Genomic DNA, 16,950 nt, shown 5'->3' on the forward strand with positions numbered 1-16,950 from the left:
AAGAGGGTTTTCTAAACAGAAGAAGGTCAGGGATTCTCACAAACAACAAATACATATTAAAATCATATTCTAAAATGCAACCTAATAGGAGGAAATAACTAAGAACAGATACTTACCAAACACAGGAATATCAACTATGGAAATGGCATTGCTTCTCCTCTTCTAAATAACTTGTGTCTTATCTGTAATGACAAAGATAAAGAACATTCTAATTTCTGGAGATAGAAGGAAATATTGATCTGCTATGATTCACATCAGGATAATTTCTTTCCTACACATTCTGTTTTTTTTTTTTACCAAATCAATTTTATTGATAATATTAATAAACATACAATTCATCCAAAGTGTACAATCAATAGTATTTGCTATTATCACATAGTTGTGCATTCATCACTTCAATCATTCTTAGAGCATTTTCATTATTTTAATAATATTACTAATAAACAAAAATCAGACAAACAAGAAAATTCCTTATCTCTCAATCTCTCTATGCTTCCCTCACTGTACATAGGTCCTACACATTCTTAATGTATAAAATATTTTATGTTCTTAGAAGAGCATCTGGCATTTAATGATGGCTCAGTCCCTTCCTTTGTGCACATGGGTATCCCATATATAACTGCTCACTTGACTTATGCAAAGACTGCTGTCATAACCTTTTTTTTTAAAGATTTATTTTATTTATTTCTCTCCCCTTCCCCCCGTTGTCTGTACTCTGTGTCCATTTGCTGCGTGTTCTTGTTTTTGTCTACTTCTGTTGTTGTCAGTGGTACAGGAATCTGTGTTCCTTTTTGTTGTGTCATCTTGCTGTGTCAACTCTCAGTGTGTGTGGCGCCATTCCTGGGTAGGCTGCACTTTCTTTCACGCTGGGCAGCTCTCCTTACAGGGCGCACTCCTTGCGCATGGGGCTCCCCTACGCAGGGGACATCCCTGTGTGGCACAGCACTCCTTGCGTGGATCAGCACTGCGTGAGGGCCAGCTCCACACGGGTCAAGGAGGCTCTGGGTTTGAACCGCGGACCTCCCATGTAGTAGGTGGTTGCCCTAACCACTGGGCCATATCTGCTTCCCTGTCATAAACTTTTATTGCCATAGTCTATGAAGATCTCTTTGGATTAATCCAGTGACTGTCATAAAATCTCAATTAAAAGCTAAAACACTATAAGCTGTTTCCAAATCTTGCTTTTCTATTTTTATTTTTTCATTAAAAATTTCATTGATACACGAACGTACATAAAAAATATGTGTATAATAAAAATTGTGAACTTACAAAATAAACATGCATATCATCATACAAAGCTCCCATACATCTCCCCACTACAAACACCTTGCATTGTTGTGAAATATTTGTTATACACTGTGAAAGAACATCATCAAAATATTACTACTAATTGTAGCCCACATCTTACATTTGGAGTATTTTTCCCCTAACCCACCAAATTATTAACACCCTGTGTTAGTATTGTATATTTATTATAGTTCATGAGAGATCATTCTCATATTTGTTCTGTTAACCACAGTCCATCTTCCACCACAGGATTCACTGTGTTGTACAGTCCCACGCCTTGTACAATCTGTTCCATGAGTAAACACAGTGGCTCTTGTTTCCATCAGAGTTGTGCTGTCATCACCTCAGTCAATTTTAGGATGTTTTCATTACTCCAAAAGGAAAAATCCCATACCCCCTTATAGCCCACTATTGTTGTCCCTTAGAGTTGATATAATATCTTTGCCATTGCTGCAAAAATATTAAAATACACTGTTAACTATTGTCCATAAGTTCCATTAGTTCTAATTTCTTATTCTTGGTTTTAAATGTTAGTGTTTCTGAACAACAGAATTCCTAAAATGGCATGCCATTGCTTGGCATTTTCTTAATTCATACTCCCTACCTTCTTAACACTATAATAGGGCTTGCTTTATTCTGATTTTCTTTTGAATTTCAATTCACAAGAACTTTGGTTAATTTGGCTTAGAGGAATTCTTGACATAGCTGGAGATATTGTGGAATCTGGCACAGATTCCGAATCTGGCACAGATTCCACAATATAGATTTCTATAATGTCATTTTAGGGGAAAACCAAAGACTTAAATGCAATACATATTCTTAATTAAGAAAGTGTCAACTGTTAACTTCAAAAGGAGTATACAGCGCTTCATAGGTGGCTTTGTGGACTTAATGACTTTTATCAAGGCCAAAGAGATCATATATGGCCATGTGGCCATGGTTAAGAGCTAGGTCTTTTCTTTTTCCTCTTTTTTTTTTTTTTTAAATGAATGTGGCAATTTATTAACCTGCATCATTTGTTTTAATGTTTCTTGTTGGCAGCTGCTGTCTGGCGAATCTGTCCGGATTTCTCTCTGTCCCTGAGGTGTCAGTTTGCAACCACCATCTTGGTCCTTTTCCATCATTTTCAGCCCCTCCAGGCCTGAGAGGACCCAACGGGCCAAGCTCTTGGAGCCGAAGTGGCTGGGTGTGACGCCGTTTCTCTGACGTTCCCCGTAGATCTTGGTCATGGAGCCAATCCCAGCGCCACCCCAGAGGTACAGCGGCTACGCTGTGGAAGCAGCTTGTGTGAAGAACCAGTTCTCGCAAAGCTCTTTATGCTTGGCCAGCATGATGGTGTCTACGCATTTGGGAATTTTTAGCTTCCTGGACTTTTTGAGAAAGGCTGCCAGAACTCTGACAAACTCTTGCTGGCTCACGTCTTTTACAGTAACTCTGGGCATCCTGTGACCTCCGTGCTGCCAGCCAAGGGAAAGGACAGAGCTAGGTCTTTTAAGCTAACAGATTTGAGTTCAAGTGCTGACTTCCTACTCTGTGTGACCTTAGGCAGATTACTTCACTTCTCTAAGCCTCAGTGACCAATTATGTAACAAGGGGACAACACCGAATACACAGGTGATGCACAGTGCTTGGTATGTGGTGAGCTGTAAATAAAGACTAGCTGTTGTTAGGAAAAGCCAAATTAAAATAATTTATGGATGGATAATGAAATAAAGTAGGAGGATAAATAGCACCTGCTGCAGTTCTTAACATTTAATGGGCTACGTATATGCTTTTGGGCAATCAAATGCTGATTTTTATTGTAGAGATACCTCCCTTTTACATTTCTTCCAAGTAGCCTCTCCAAACTTCTTTAGCTCTCATTGATCCACTTCCTTTTTGATTCTTTATAAATGCAAACAAAATTTAACTCCTAACTATGATTGCTTGCAACATTAGTATTCTCTCCAATTTGAATGAACTTTTCTGCTGGAATGTATGTCACTTCTTGTATACTCTTTACAGCACTATCCTAACCTTAGAGTAGGTACTCAATGGATACTTGCAAATGGATTGACCAGAGGAAGGAACTTCTTCCTCTCCTACAACCCTTTCTAATCAAACCAGATTGTTTTACTAAGTTGGCAGTAGAGCCACATAAATTTATCACAGGTACAGGAATTGGGATAAAAGCCCTTTTTGCTATTTTATGACTCCTCAAATTCTCCTTCTGTACAGTAGTGTCTAAGACCCATAAATCCAAAATTCTTATCCATTCAGTCTCACAAAAGTCCAAACAAGCCTGTCTTATTTCTGTTACCATCTAATATTCTTTTATTAAGAAAGATATGGGAGAAAGTGTAATGGAGGATATATTTTCTGGTAGTTTTGGTACACACTGTTTAGTGTCATCTTTGTCTCCATGGTTTGGAACAAGCCTGGAGCAGGGGTTCATTTAGTAATGATCATAAATGGTGGTATATAAAATGCCTCCTGGGAATTTGGTTCAAGAGCAGCAGGTTCTGGGAACCATATTGTGACATTTTAAATAGGCTCAAGTATTTGATTCCTGCAGTAAGTTGTTTCCTTACTGTATTTCCTGAGCAGGGTGGCAGATGCAGAGGTGTCAGGGGGAAGGCTATCTTAAATTGTGCCTTACCACTGAAAAAAGTCCAGGTGCCATGTATTTGCTAGGAATACTCTTGCCTCCAGATAGCCTTGGGAAAGACTCCAAACCTTATTATTCACCTCTAGAATTCTCTGCATTCTCTGTATTCACTGCCTCCTTTACTTTGTCATCTGTATAGCATTTTGATTTGATAGTCCTGTTTCTGATTTGACTTTTGGTGCTGGTTCAGGGCATAAATCCCAACTCTACCATCTCATCAGTGACATCAGATAGAGGTTCCTCAACTAAATGCTCATGAGTGGTTCCTTCTCACAATTCTCACAGTAACTAACTTTGAATTGGGCCAACCACAGGAACACAGGCACATGCCTGATTTGCCATCTGTCTCAGCAGCAATTAATATGGCACTGTTACTGGAGGCTTTGTTTTCCCTTGGGAAATTCTGTGGGAAGGATGCATTCAAATTAGTTTCATAAGACTCAAAGGTCAAATTACCATATATTCTCACTTTTTCCCACAATATTTCTGAAATTGTAATACATCTTACATTGATGTGATCCTTTAAGGAGAGCTTTTTTAATGCTCAAAATACTATGATTAAATCTACAATGCATTGTACAACTGATGGCATCATAGAACACAAGATGTATGGTAATATTACGCCTTATATCAGAGCACCTCAAGTATACATTTTAGCTTTGGCTTCATCTTTTACAGCATAAATGACATTTAATAGAGCAAAGGGGTGATATCCCTGAGAGCAATGAAAACCGACCAAATCCCAAGCATCATAGCATCATAAACCTAGGTGAATATTAAACTTAGACTACCCAGATATGTTAGGTCTACTCTCTCTGAAGCTCCTATACAAAACAACAGCCTTTACTCATCGGGAGAGCCACCAGTCCACCATTACATATGAGGTGAAGTAGTGGCTAATTTCATATAAGAAGGTCAGTGCCTGCTGACTTTTTGCCTGAATTCTTCTGGCTTCCTAATCAACTTGAACATGTTGAACAATTGGTAAGTGTCTCAGGGAAAACCAGCAGTCCATTTGATCCCATTTACTCTTTCCCTTTCATATAAATCGACAAGAAACATCACCACAGGGTTCAAAATGAGGTTTTAGTCCATTTTGCCTTCAGCACTCAACATTTTGTTTGCTGAAACCACTGTTATGAAATTTGTGGTTTTCTTAAGAGAGAAAAACTGCATATTTTCCATAAAAACCTCTTTTCTAAAGGCATTTCAGCAGAAATAAGTTCATATTCCAATATGAAAACACATGGTCTTAAACTTTTTTTCTTACTTTTGTAAAAAAGAGCATAGCTGTGTCTCTCACCTGGAAGTCAGAGGTTGGGCTACCATAAGCTCATGGAGAAAGGTCTGCCTTTCTCCTTTCAACCAACTGTATGACATGACTCTAAGCTCTGGGAAGATGTGACCTCTAAAACCAACAAACTAGTGGGGATTAGAATTTCTTGGGGTTATGTATGTGGGTATGCCTTTGAATTCCCAATACTATTTGGTGAAGGGGATCTTGGAATTCATGCCACTGTATTGTGGGGATTAGAAGTACCAAGATTTGGGGCCTTCATCGGTGGTGAGGCCAGGAACATACTATTGCACTTTCAATCCATAATTATTCAACTGCATTCATTGAACAGAGAAGCCTAGTAATGGCTGTAATGGTTAACTCTCTGTACCAACCACTGGGGATTAATGATGCTGTAAGCTTATCAGCCTTAGTTTTCTCATCTGTAAAATAAGCATTGTAACATCTACTTTACATAATTATTGTAAATCATATAAATATATCAGGTGTTAATATATTATATTATAATATTATACATACACATTGTAGCAGTTTGATATTGTTTATGAATTCTAAAAATTTGGTCTGTTCCTCTGGACATATGAGATTGGATTGGATTCAGAGATTTTACTTTTACTTGATTAAATAATGATTAAGGCTTTGACTGGGCCACATCAGTAGGATGTTGAGTCCCTACCCCCTTGATGGGTGGGGACTCACAGAGAAAATGACATGACAGAAGAGAAAATTAGAGTTTTGATCCTGGAGCCCAAGAAAGAAGCACACAGAGAAGTAGATATATGAGGAAAGAGAGAAAGCTCCATTAGACATGGCAGACACCCCAGGAAGAAAGAAGAGCTGTTAGCCTGAGAGTCTATAGCTGACTTTGTGGAGAGAACAGAGCAGCTGAGCCTGGAGAGAAATGAGCCCTGGGAGAGGGATGAGACTTCTTCCAGCCTACACCTGATATAGGAAGAAGCTGGAACCACAGAGCCTTAAGAGGAAGAGGAAACCTGAATCCTTGCCAATGTCAACAGCCATTTGGCTCCAATACATGACAACAAACTTTAGTGAGGGAAGTAACTTATGCTTTATGTTCTGGTAACTATAAACTTCTATGCCAAATAAATACTCTTTATAAAATGTGGTACTTTGCATCAGCACTGCTTTGGCTGAATAATACACACATACATACACATATACATATGCACACACCCCAACATCATTATTATTCAAATGGCTCAAATGGCAGTTGATGTTTTTACTCTCTGCCTAACCCAAATTTAAACTTGGAGGTACAATATCTAATAGCACCTATTTTCCCCCATCGATAAGAGAATTGGATAAGGCAAATCATTACCATTTACCATCTCACTCCACCCCTTGTTTAGTTAAAAGAAATGAAATTAAACATTAAAAATCATACAAAAGCCCAATTTCTGTGGGAAAGAGAATAGTCCTATATGTGTCTGTTTTTGTTGGTTGGGAAAAGAAAAACCTGAAACATTTCAGACACAAAACTCTCCATTTAAAATTCCCCCTGGTCTCTCTTCCACAAAATCTCGTGCAAATAATTGGCTTAGAAACAAGAAACCATATTGTAAGATGAGTAATAACAAGAGAAACACCGTAGAAGAGATAAGAAGATACCGTGAAGAAAAAAGGAGGAATGGAATATGAAAAAATACATAATAAACAATGAAACTCAACAATAATAGCTTCAACAAATGCTGAAAGACAAGACACCTTTGCCTACAAAATCCTCAAGGATATAAAATATGACCTAAGAATGTTAAATCCAGCCAAATTGCCAATCACATATAAAGGCAACCAAGAAATATTTTTGAACAAGCAAGAAGTTAGGGAATATTGTTCCCATAAGTCTTTAATGAAGAATCTAAGAGAGGAAACTCTTTAGCCAATCCACATATGTTAGGGAAAACTGCAGCAAAAAGACCATTGGTGAGGATTGAGTCTATTTAACTCTAGGACTGAGTCTAATGTTATGTAGGAATAATGGTTTCAGAGAAGAAAATTAATTTATTAACCTGAACAATGTAGAAATATTCTAGCAAATGTTGGGAGGGGAAGAAGGATAAATGAGGTAGGTGGTATAAATGCAGTTATTTTCTTTCACATTTTATAGCTGAGAAAGTTGAATTAAGCATGAGAAGTATAAGGGAACAAAAGTAAATACTAGCAAAGATAATATTGTAAACTGAAATTGGATAGTAGAATAAACAGCAAAAAGGGGATATATTAGTTTTATCATTGCCTATAACATAAAGTTGATAGATAATATCTTAAGAAATGGAGGATTAATAATTATTACTAATGTTAAAATAATTACTAGAACAGAAATGTCTTCCAAATTACCAAAACAAATATACACAAAACAAACAAAAAATAAGTGCATATATTAAGGATAAAATTTTAAAAACCACTAACAAAATATCCCATGCCATTTACATTAAGTGATAAAAATTTAGAGTAGATGGTTACTTTCCTTTATTACCAGTGTGTTAATATAATCCAACAATTGGTAAACTAATTGCCATTTAAGTAATTAATGATGTTCCTTTGAGGCTCTAGCAAAAAATCTCAGCCCATTAAAAATGAAAGAGGGAAACAGATGTGGCTAAAGTGAGAAGACCTCCACCTACCATATAGGAGGACCTGGGTCCGATGCCTGGGGCCTCCTGGTGAAAAAGAAGAAGAGAATGCATCCTGCATGGCAAGCCAGTGCCTACATGGTGAGCTAAGGGCCTAAGCAGTGAGCCAAGTGCCCATATGGCTGCCCATGTGGCGAGCCGAGTGCCCGTGTGGCAAGTCGAGTGCCTGTGTGAGTGCCTGTGTGGTGAGCCAGTGTGTGCAGTGAGCCAGTGCCTATGTGGTGAGCCAAATGCCTGCACGAGTAACCGCATGGTGAGCCAAGTGCCTGCACAGCAAGCCAAGTGCCCGCACGGTAAGCCAGTGCCTGCGCAAATGAGTCACGAAGCAAGATGATGACACAACAGAAGAGAGACTAAAGGGAGAGTCAAGGTGAAGCGCAGCAGAGCAGGAACTGAGGTGGGGCAATTGACAGGGAAACTCTGGCCATATCAGAGTCTCCAGGATCAAATCCTGGTAAATTCTAGAGGAAAAAGACAAGAAGAGAAGACAGAAAGAGAAATAGATACAGAAGATCACACAATAAATGGACACAGACAGCAAAAATAGCATGGTAGGGGAGGGGAAGAGGAAAAAAATGATAGGGAAAGCTTTTTCTTGTTTAAGTTAAATGAACATTTTCATTAACTAATCAGTTAAATAACTATGGCAAATCAAAGCAACTCTCTTAATAAAAGGGTTGCTTTTTTTCTGGAAAATGTCAGATAGACCTCTAATACTATGCGGTATACTGAATGCCAGTTATAAGGAGGCTAAAATTTGTTATTAGAGTAAGGGACAGTAGTTTTTAGGAAGTGGAATGGTATTAAGCTTTCAGTCATTAAAACTAAGAATTCTACTTTTTAAAGATTCTCGACTTCCTAAAGAGTTTCCAAATTGATTAATAATTCATTTTGTTGTCTGGCATATTGTTTAAAGGAAACTAATATTGTTAAATAAGCATTATTCACTGTTGCTGGACTCTAGCAAACCTTCCAAGAGCTCATCTGGATATTTAACTCCTCCTCTTCCTTCCTTTTTACACACACACACACACACACACACACACACACACAGTTATGGAACCAACCATGTGCAAAAGTCCTTAGTTACAAAGGAAGGAGGTGACAATGGTTTGATGCTGCATTTGTTGAAATGAACCAAATGAGTATGGTCATAGAGCCTTTACCTCTCCCAGGTAGGAAAGAAACTACCCCATGAATTTCACCTTCAATTGGTTGATGTTTTCCAGCAAAGGGGACTAGTATGAAAGGGTTTTAGGCAGTATGAGATGATTTAGAATGGTACTTAAAAATAGCAATGTAGCACTGATTCTAGAATGACATTTTTCCTTTTTAGTTTCTTTTCTTATTGATATATCAAAAGAACTTGGCTATTTCAGTTTGGTGCTAGCATGATTTTAATCCCAAACCTGTTTTTATCTCCCTTTTAACACAAGGAAAGATACCACAGCTCAGAGCTTTTGGTAGTAACCATTGTTTACTTGGAATGCCATGTTATTTTGTCTTATTTACTTTCATCATCACTTTCTAGATGTGGCCATTGATATGTTTTCCATTTATAGAAGGGACAAATATTTTTAAAAATATATTTAAGTAAAAAGTTAACTTAAAGCAAACTACAAAATATATAACATTCACGTTGTTAAGCAAAAATTTGAAAGGCGGCACGCAAATGATTAAAATTTGGGAACCAGTGAATTCTTCCTTCCATTTATTCTAAAGTCATTAGAGTAAAAGAACAAAGCACGCCACTAGATGCTAACTAAATGTGTTTAGCTGCAGTAAAAAAGTTATACTCTGCACACAAATTTGGATGGTTTGGTTGGGCAAAAAGCAAAAACCAAGAAAACCAACAAATCTGTCTTTTCCTAGAATAGAGCCAGGACCAACTTCCGACCACTTTGGAACTGGTGGAACCACTTTCTCCTTGCTTTCTCTTGTTCTCCTTGCCTGCCCTGTTTTGCATTATGTTTTATGGCACAAGTCACTTCCCAACCTTTTGGGAATAGTCAGAGTATACAAAAAGGGAGGTGATTAATCAGTATCTGTTGAATAAATGAATACATAAGCAAATGAGTAAGTCAACAGAAAACAGATGATGTGAGAGGGAGCTGCTTGGCTCTGATTGTTCTCAGCACTCCTGTTTTAATAAGGAGGGTGGATGCACGGAGCACACTGTGATTCTAACAAGGAAGGCAGCACCCTGCATGGCCCAGATGGTGCAACGTGTAGCAGCAGGAAATTAGAGAAGGGCAGTTTCTTAGTGACTGTTTATCTTCTTTGCAGATGTGTTTGCAGGGCTGGTTGATAACCCCACAAATGGACCCAGAAATGACTTTTTAGTTAAGTGAGAAGAATCTGGAGCTTACAGTTACCTTGGATAAACTGAGGAATCAAATGACTGATTCCTAATTTTTCGGAATCATGAAAATGAAAAGCTTGGTTGTTGGTGGAAAGCAAACATAAAATGCCATTCAGTTGGGAGCTCAGCCAGAATTAATAGGAGAGAGAGAGAAAAACACCCCAACATAACATAGAACTAGCATGTCTTTGTTCTCTGCCCAGAATCCCTTGTGGCCTTGTGAAAGTTGTTTCCATCCTAGTTGGTGGAATGATTCCTAGGCTATTGGAGAAAATATCAGTAGCAGAAGCAAATAGAAGCACCAAAGTGAATTTAACCTATTCTTGATTCTCTAGCTTTTGCACTTCTTGCTTTGACTTACAGTAATTTACACACAAGTCCTCCTTTCCCTCTAAATTGTAATCTCCTGGAAGGAAGGCAGGATCCACTTCTGGATTCACTTTTATATTCTCCATAGTACCCGTTATTTGGTAAACAATAGGTGCTCAGTCTACACGGGTTAACCGTATGAATGAAACTAGATGATCGAAAATTGCTGCAGTTGCTGTGCAATTTCTTTTCCAGGAATGTCTGAACACCTACTAAGAACCAGACACTACTTTGAGCGTGGAAAATTACAACATGAGTACAACTGCCCCTATTCTCAAGATAATGGTAAATCTGCGGCTGAGAGATCCATAAACACAAGTAACTTTTCTGTTACTGAGGACAGGAGAAGCAGAGTAAGGGGGATGAAGCAAAGGGCTATGGCTGCACAGAGCAAGAGGAATTAGGTTTCAGCTTTTGGGAAGGACCAGGGAAGGAGCATTTGATGAAGACCTTGCCTTGAAGGACGAAATTCAACGGCTGCTGATAACATTCCAGAAGGAAATTCCAGGGGAAAATTACAGCCTGGACAAAATCTGGAGATGGGAAAGAATGAAGGACGGCTGGGGCAGTGGGTGGCAAGAGAGGACTATAGCCAGGTTCTGAATGTGGGGGTGGGGGTGGGGGAAGGTCACGGAAGAATCGAGAAGCCATTCCCAGGCTCAGATTTCACACAGGCTTGGTAACCTGGCAAGACCTTTTGGATTTAACTTGAAGTGAGGCAGGCTGTGGAGTGTGGAAGTGAAACTATCGGAACTGTTCTCGAGGCTCTGGAGGGAACAATCAGCTCAGCTAACAAACAAGCCAGGGAAGAGGTCCTCCTCCAGCACCTTCTCTTTTCTTTCCGGTGTCACTGCTGCACTGTCCAGAAGGAGTCTCCAAAGGACGACAGCTAGCTCAAGGAGTGGCTCCCAGGAGGGAATTTCACACCCCCTGGTCATAAGAGGAGGCAGTGGGAGAGCCCCTTAAGAGCACCTGGCACTTTCGCGTGTATCTGAGGAGGCTATTTTAAAGCTGCCTGTTGAAAATTTGCAATTAAGGGAAGGATTTTCCTTTCCAGCCCACAATGTATTCCTGGGTAATCATGTACTCGGAGTGGATGAGAGAAAGCTCTATTTCACCAAGGGTTATCAGCCGATAAAAGAAGAATGAGTGACAGGATTAGAAAACTCATCTTAGTAAATGCTGATGTAATTGATTCAGGCATAAACTTTTTTTTTTTTTTTCCAAATCAAATATTTCATTTATTGTGGACAATTTGCCATGAAGTATACATAGAGTATAACTTCTACTAAGTGTGCAATACAGTATCAAATAGCCACAATTTAATCTACTCAATGGGACACTGAAATCCTTTATCACTATTAAAACAATTCTGCAATAAATATTATTTACATCTATATGTTTTAATGGAATGAATTCATAGATCTAGAACTAATGTTTCAAAAGGAATACACTTTTATATTGACATGCCACATTGCCAAAAAGGTAGGAGACAGGCATAAACTTTTGATTGGTGTTAAAACTATTAGGTGAGTGGAAAAATAAATGAATGAATAAGAGTAACACATAAGTCAGATCTCAGTCACTGCTCGGATCAAAACCTGGCATTGGCCTAGTTTCACTCTTAAAGAAAAAGACCCGAGTCCTAGCAGTGGCCCCAGAATACTGACTCTCTGGCCCCATGATTTCCCTGCTCTCAGCCTTCCCCGTCGCCCTTGCTTGTGACTCCAGCCACTCTCCTCCTTGTTATATTTTGACTGTCCTGGTCATTGACCCTCCTTATGGTCTTTCATTCCCTGTCCCCTCAACCTGGATTGCTCTGCCCCCAGATATCTGCAGGGCACACTCTCCTTCCTGACCCAAGTTCCTGCCAAGGGCCAACTTCTCAGCACCCTGTTTAAAATCTCACCCTGGCCCTCTGCCATTCTTTGGCACACCCAAACTCTCTTACCCTGCAATTTCATTTCCCCTTCTAGACACTTATTAACTTCTAGCCTATGATAAAATTTACTGATGTTGAGAGGCAGAGATTCTTGCCTTTTGCCTGCAAAAATCCCAGACATCTAGACCAGCATCTGGAATGTGGCAGGTGCTCAAATATTTGTTTAACGTATTGAATGCAAGGCTTACGGGGGGGAGTGGTCTTTTGGGACGTGCACTTGATCTGTGGCTCCTGCCCCGCCTGTGCACACAGTCGGGACACAGATCACCAGTGTGGAATGACCTTTTTCTGCCCAGAGAGGCAGTCTGGCCCGTGGGCATTCACTACCATAAATATGTGAGAAATGGTGCCTAATTAGAGGATGACGGAAATGTATTAATGCTGAGAAATTAATGAGCCTGGGGAAAAGAAAATCAGCGCCTCTGACAAAGGAAAACTGTTAGGAAAAAAAATAAATGCAGCAGAGGTCAAGAGAGGGGGCAGCACCAATTTCCAGGCCTGGAGCTTTTCTTTCCCAAACATCCAGACTGTAGCTTTTCAAAAACTCCTCTAAGCAACAGAGTTCTGTCAACGCCCAGGCAGCTTCTCTGAACCGTCCGCTTTCTGTGCGCAGTCGAGAAGCCACCCTGTCGTCTGTACACCTGGGAGAGAACGCTTCATCTGGCTCTGGGAAGAAGGCAATCTTTCTCTTGACTCTTGGGGGAGCTTCCTCCTGGGAAGTAGGGGTATTAAAGACCAACCCCTGTCTTAAAAGAGGAAGCAGACGGCAGAAGGCAGAAGCAAGCAGCTGAGTCTTAATGCAGTCTAAAGTCATTTCATTTTCCTTTCTTCAATGTGCTGTGTCTTTCTTTGACGCGAGGATTATGATCTTTTCTGTTTTCCATTCCTGTGGCTCTAATTCACAGGGCCACGGAATAGTCTCCAGGGGTCTGCAAATCCATGAGCAGTAAGACAATATCTATAGATTGAATAAACAGCAGATTTTGCACATACACATATACTGTTTTTGAAATTTAGGTATTACTGGGAATAATGAAATATGAGTCCTACTTAAAGTGTTGCTGAAGTCACCATATGGTTTGTCATAAAATCATGATACAGTAACTTTCTGCCACAATATTTCAAATAAATAAACAAATATAAGTGGCTATTATCACAATAGTGGACAAAATCTTCTGTGGGGAAAGAAAAAAGACTGGTGATAAGTCAAACAGATCAAGCCCATCATTTCCATCCTTGTTACGATGGAGAACCAGAGGAAGGGAGAGACCTGAGATCTCTTGGGAAATGACACAGGCTGGAGTAGAATCAGCCTAATCTGGATACGGAGCCTGGTGGTGTTTCAACAGCTCCACTGACCTATCAGTGGAAGACAGCCCTCCAGCATTCTTTGTTCTTCATGAATGGATGTCCCTCCCCTTTTACCTCTGATGGTTTAACCTTTGCTAAGGCAGTCTGGGCCAAGGGGCAAGAGGGCTCAACTGATAAGACGCTCTTACTTTTCAAGGTAGGAGTCACTTATCACAAAAGAACCAGCTGCTGCGAGTCTGTCCACACAGATGGGGATTCTCACCAGGAGGAACCCAAATCCTAGCTCCTCTTTCCACCGCAGATGGATCAGCTTGCTGTCCTGCCACCCCTCTCACCCCAACCGATCCATTCTTCCCCCAGCAGCCTGAGTGATAGTCTCAAAATGGAAGCTATGACTTTATTCAACAAGTATTTGTGTACCTGTTACATACTGTTCACTGGGGACTCAGCAGTGAATAGAAAGCTGCTACCCTTATGGAACTTACACAGAAGTGCTGGGAGACCACGTTAGTCATGGTAAGAGCAGTGAGAACAGGAAATGCAGGGCAGGGAATAGAGAGCCACTGGGTGTGCGGTTGTTTCCTACTATGCTGAGGACTGGACCAAAATGCTGAACATGGTCTATCTGGTTGTACATGAGCTGCTCAGTCTGCCTCTCCAACCTCATCTTACACTAAACATCTTCTCACATACACAACCCAACCCCACGTGCTTTCTTTCAGATCCTGAACCATACCATGAGACCTCCTTTATTTTATAGACATGTTTATTAATCTGCAACTGGGCCTTTGCACATGCTGCTCCTTCTACTTAGAATGCTGTTCCCTCTCCTCCTCAAACTTCTCTCTCCCCTTCCCCTAGTAAATTCCTTCAGATGGTTCCTCAGTTGCCCCTTCCCTGATGCCCTTCCCAAGGTACCTGATGGTATCATGGAGCATCTCCCTTATAGCATTTATCACGTGCATAATTTACATTCCTGTGGTTCTTTGATTAATGATTGTTTCTTCCACCAGAATATAAATACTTGGGAAGCAAAGACCATGAATTATCTTCCTCCCTTATAATCTCAATACCTACCATAACAGATATTTAATAGATGAACATTTGGATGACTAAGGGAACTATCTGAAGAGTCTTTGTATGGATAGAGCAGTAGTCCACAAATAGATACTTGTATTTGTGTAGTTGCTCAGGCAGATTGCTCAGAGGTTTGCTCCTGTATTGCCACAGGTTCTGCAGTGCTCAAACTGTCTGGTTTTGGTGACTTTCCTGTAGGCTGAGGAATAAAACTCGTGCTCTGGAGGGTCATCCTTGATACTCTGCCCCGTGCCCCAGGGCCCCACCAGCAGGATCCTGTCACTCCAAAGGATTTTCTCCATTTCTCTTCCCTTCAATGTAAGATCCAGTTTCTTTCTAAAAGCCAGAAGCCTCCATGGAGGCTAGGAAACAGGTTTTAAATGTGGTAGGAGAGTTTTGATAGAAAGAGGCATTTTCCCTGGCCCTATTAATTTACTTAGGAAAGCATTTCTTAAAGTTTTGTAATCTTGGGGAAATTGTTTTGCCTCTGAGTTAGTTTTCCCATCTGTAAAATAGGAATAATACATGTTTTGTAGCAGTAAATATGAAAGGGAGATAAAATCCCTAGAGTTGTGCCTGGCAGACAATAGGCTTTAATAGAAAAGAAAACTGTTATTTTTCTTCCAAGCTAAGGTACCAGAGTATAGAGAGAATTTTACATTGACAAATTATTTTTTATCAGAAAATTACAATTTTCTTCATTTGTGCAGCCTTTAGTGAGAAGCCGCAGTCTTTATTAAACCAGATTATGCCGCTTGTCTGATTAAAACTTTCCTAGGGCTTCTCATTACATTAAGGGCAGAACACAGACGCCTTCTGAGCCTTCTCAGATGTGGCCACTATTTGCTCCTCCAGCTTCACCTAGGGTCTCTCCCCTCTTATACTTCTGCTTCAGGCCCTTTCCATCTGCTGTTGCCCCAGCCTAGAATATTCCTGCCCTAGGCTTCCCCAAGCTTTTGGTAAATGAAGGGTAAAAAGGAACCTGCTATCAACTTAATTCACTGTGTCTGTTCAGACAGACCTTCCTTCATGCTTTACATTTAAAACAAAACCAAAAGCGCACCTCTTCACCACTGCCTGGTTTTTTCCCCCTCAGAAATAATTATTTGTTTACTTAGTCTCTAAACCATGAGCTTTGGTGAGGTAAAGTCTGTTTTGCCTTCCCCTGTACACCCAAAGCCTCCCACAGAAGAGGCTCCACTGAACTGAATGAGTGAAGCCTTGATTTCTCTTCTCTTTTGGTGCCAAAAATCCTCTCCAGGGAAAAAATATTAGGAACCATAATGAGTAAATATAAAAACATTTTCATTTCTAGTAACGTATATCAAGAGATGCAGCTGCCATTACAAAAGCTGGTTAGATAGGTGGGAAATCACAGAGTTTAGGGGGATATGGGTAAAAGTACTGTGAGTGACCCACCTCCCCCCACAACAACAGCAAGGAAAGGAACCACAGTGTCTTTGTTTCACCTGAGCCTCTATGACAATTACTGCACAATGGGTTGGCTTAAATAATGGGAATTTATTGGGAGACCAATAAATTGTTGAACTTGATTTAGACAATAGGTTATTGATCTCCTACTACCTACTAAGCACCATTTTTTAATAGATGCCACCTCATTCAGTCTTCCCAACAACAACATGAGATAGGCCTTTTATTTTCCCACTTTCTGCTTCTAAAGAAAATGTATTCAGTGATACTAACTTGTTCAAGGCAAACAGCTGATAGATAAAAGAACCAAGATCAAAACTCACATCTGAAGTTCAGGCTCCAAAATGCTCCTGCTTCTGGGAGTGAAGGTCAAAAAGATCATGTGCAAAGAGAGTTTAATGAGACAACTAATTAAAAATAAGCAAATTCTGCTTACATCAAGAAAATTTAAAATCAAATGATAACAATAGAAATTACTTTTAAGTGGAGGCATAATTCTAGGAAAACTAGGCCATTTTCTATAAGACATAAAGAAAATGTCTCATTGCTTTAGTACAACTTGGATAGATATTAAGC

The 16,950-nt window shown here is 39.8% G+C and overlaps 1 pseudogene; it reads right to left on the reverse strand.

Annotated features, from left to right (window-relative positions):
• Window positions 1-2,308: 2,308 nt before the first annotated feature.
• LOC101431739 (small ribosomal subunit protein eS19 pseudogene) lies at window positions 2,309-2,729 on the reverse strand (annotated as a pseudogene).
• Between the last annotated feature and the right edge of the window lie 14,221 nt (window positions 2,730-16,950).

This window comes from Dasypus novemcinctus, chromosome 2, assembly GCF_030445035.2.
Source record: "Dasypus novemcinctus isolate mDasNov1 chromosome 2, mDasNov1.1.hap2, whole genome shotgun sequence".
NCBI lineage: Eukaryota > Metazoa > Chordata > Mammalia > Cingulata > Dasypodidae > Dasypus > Dasypus novemcinctus.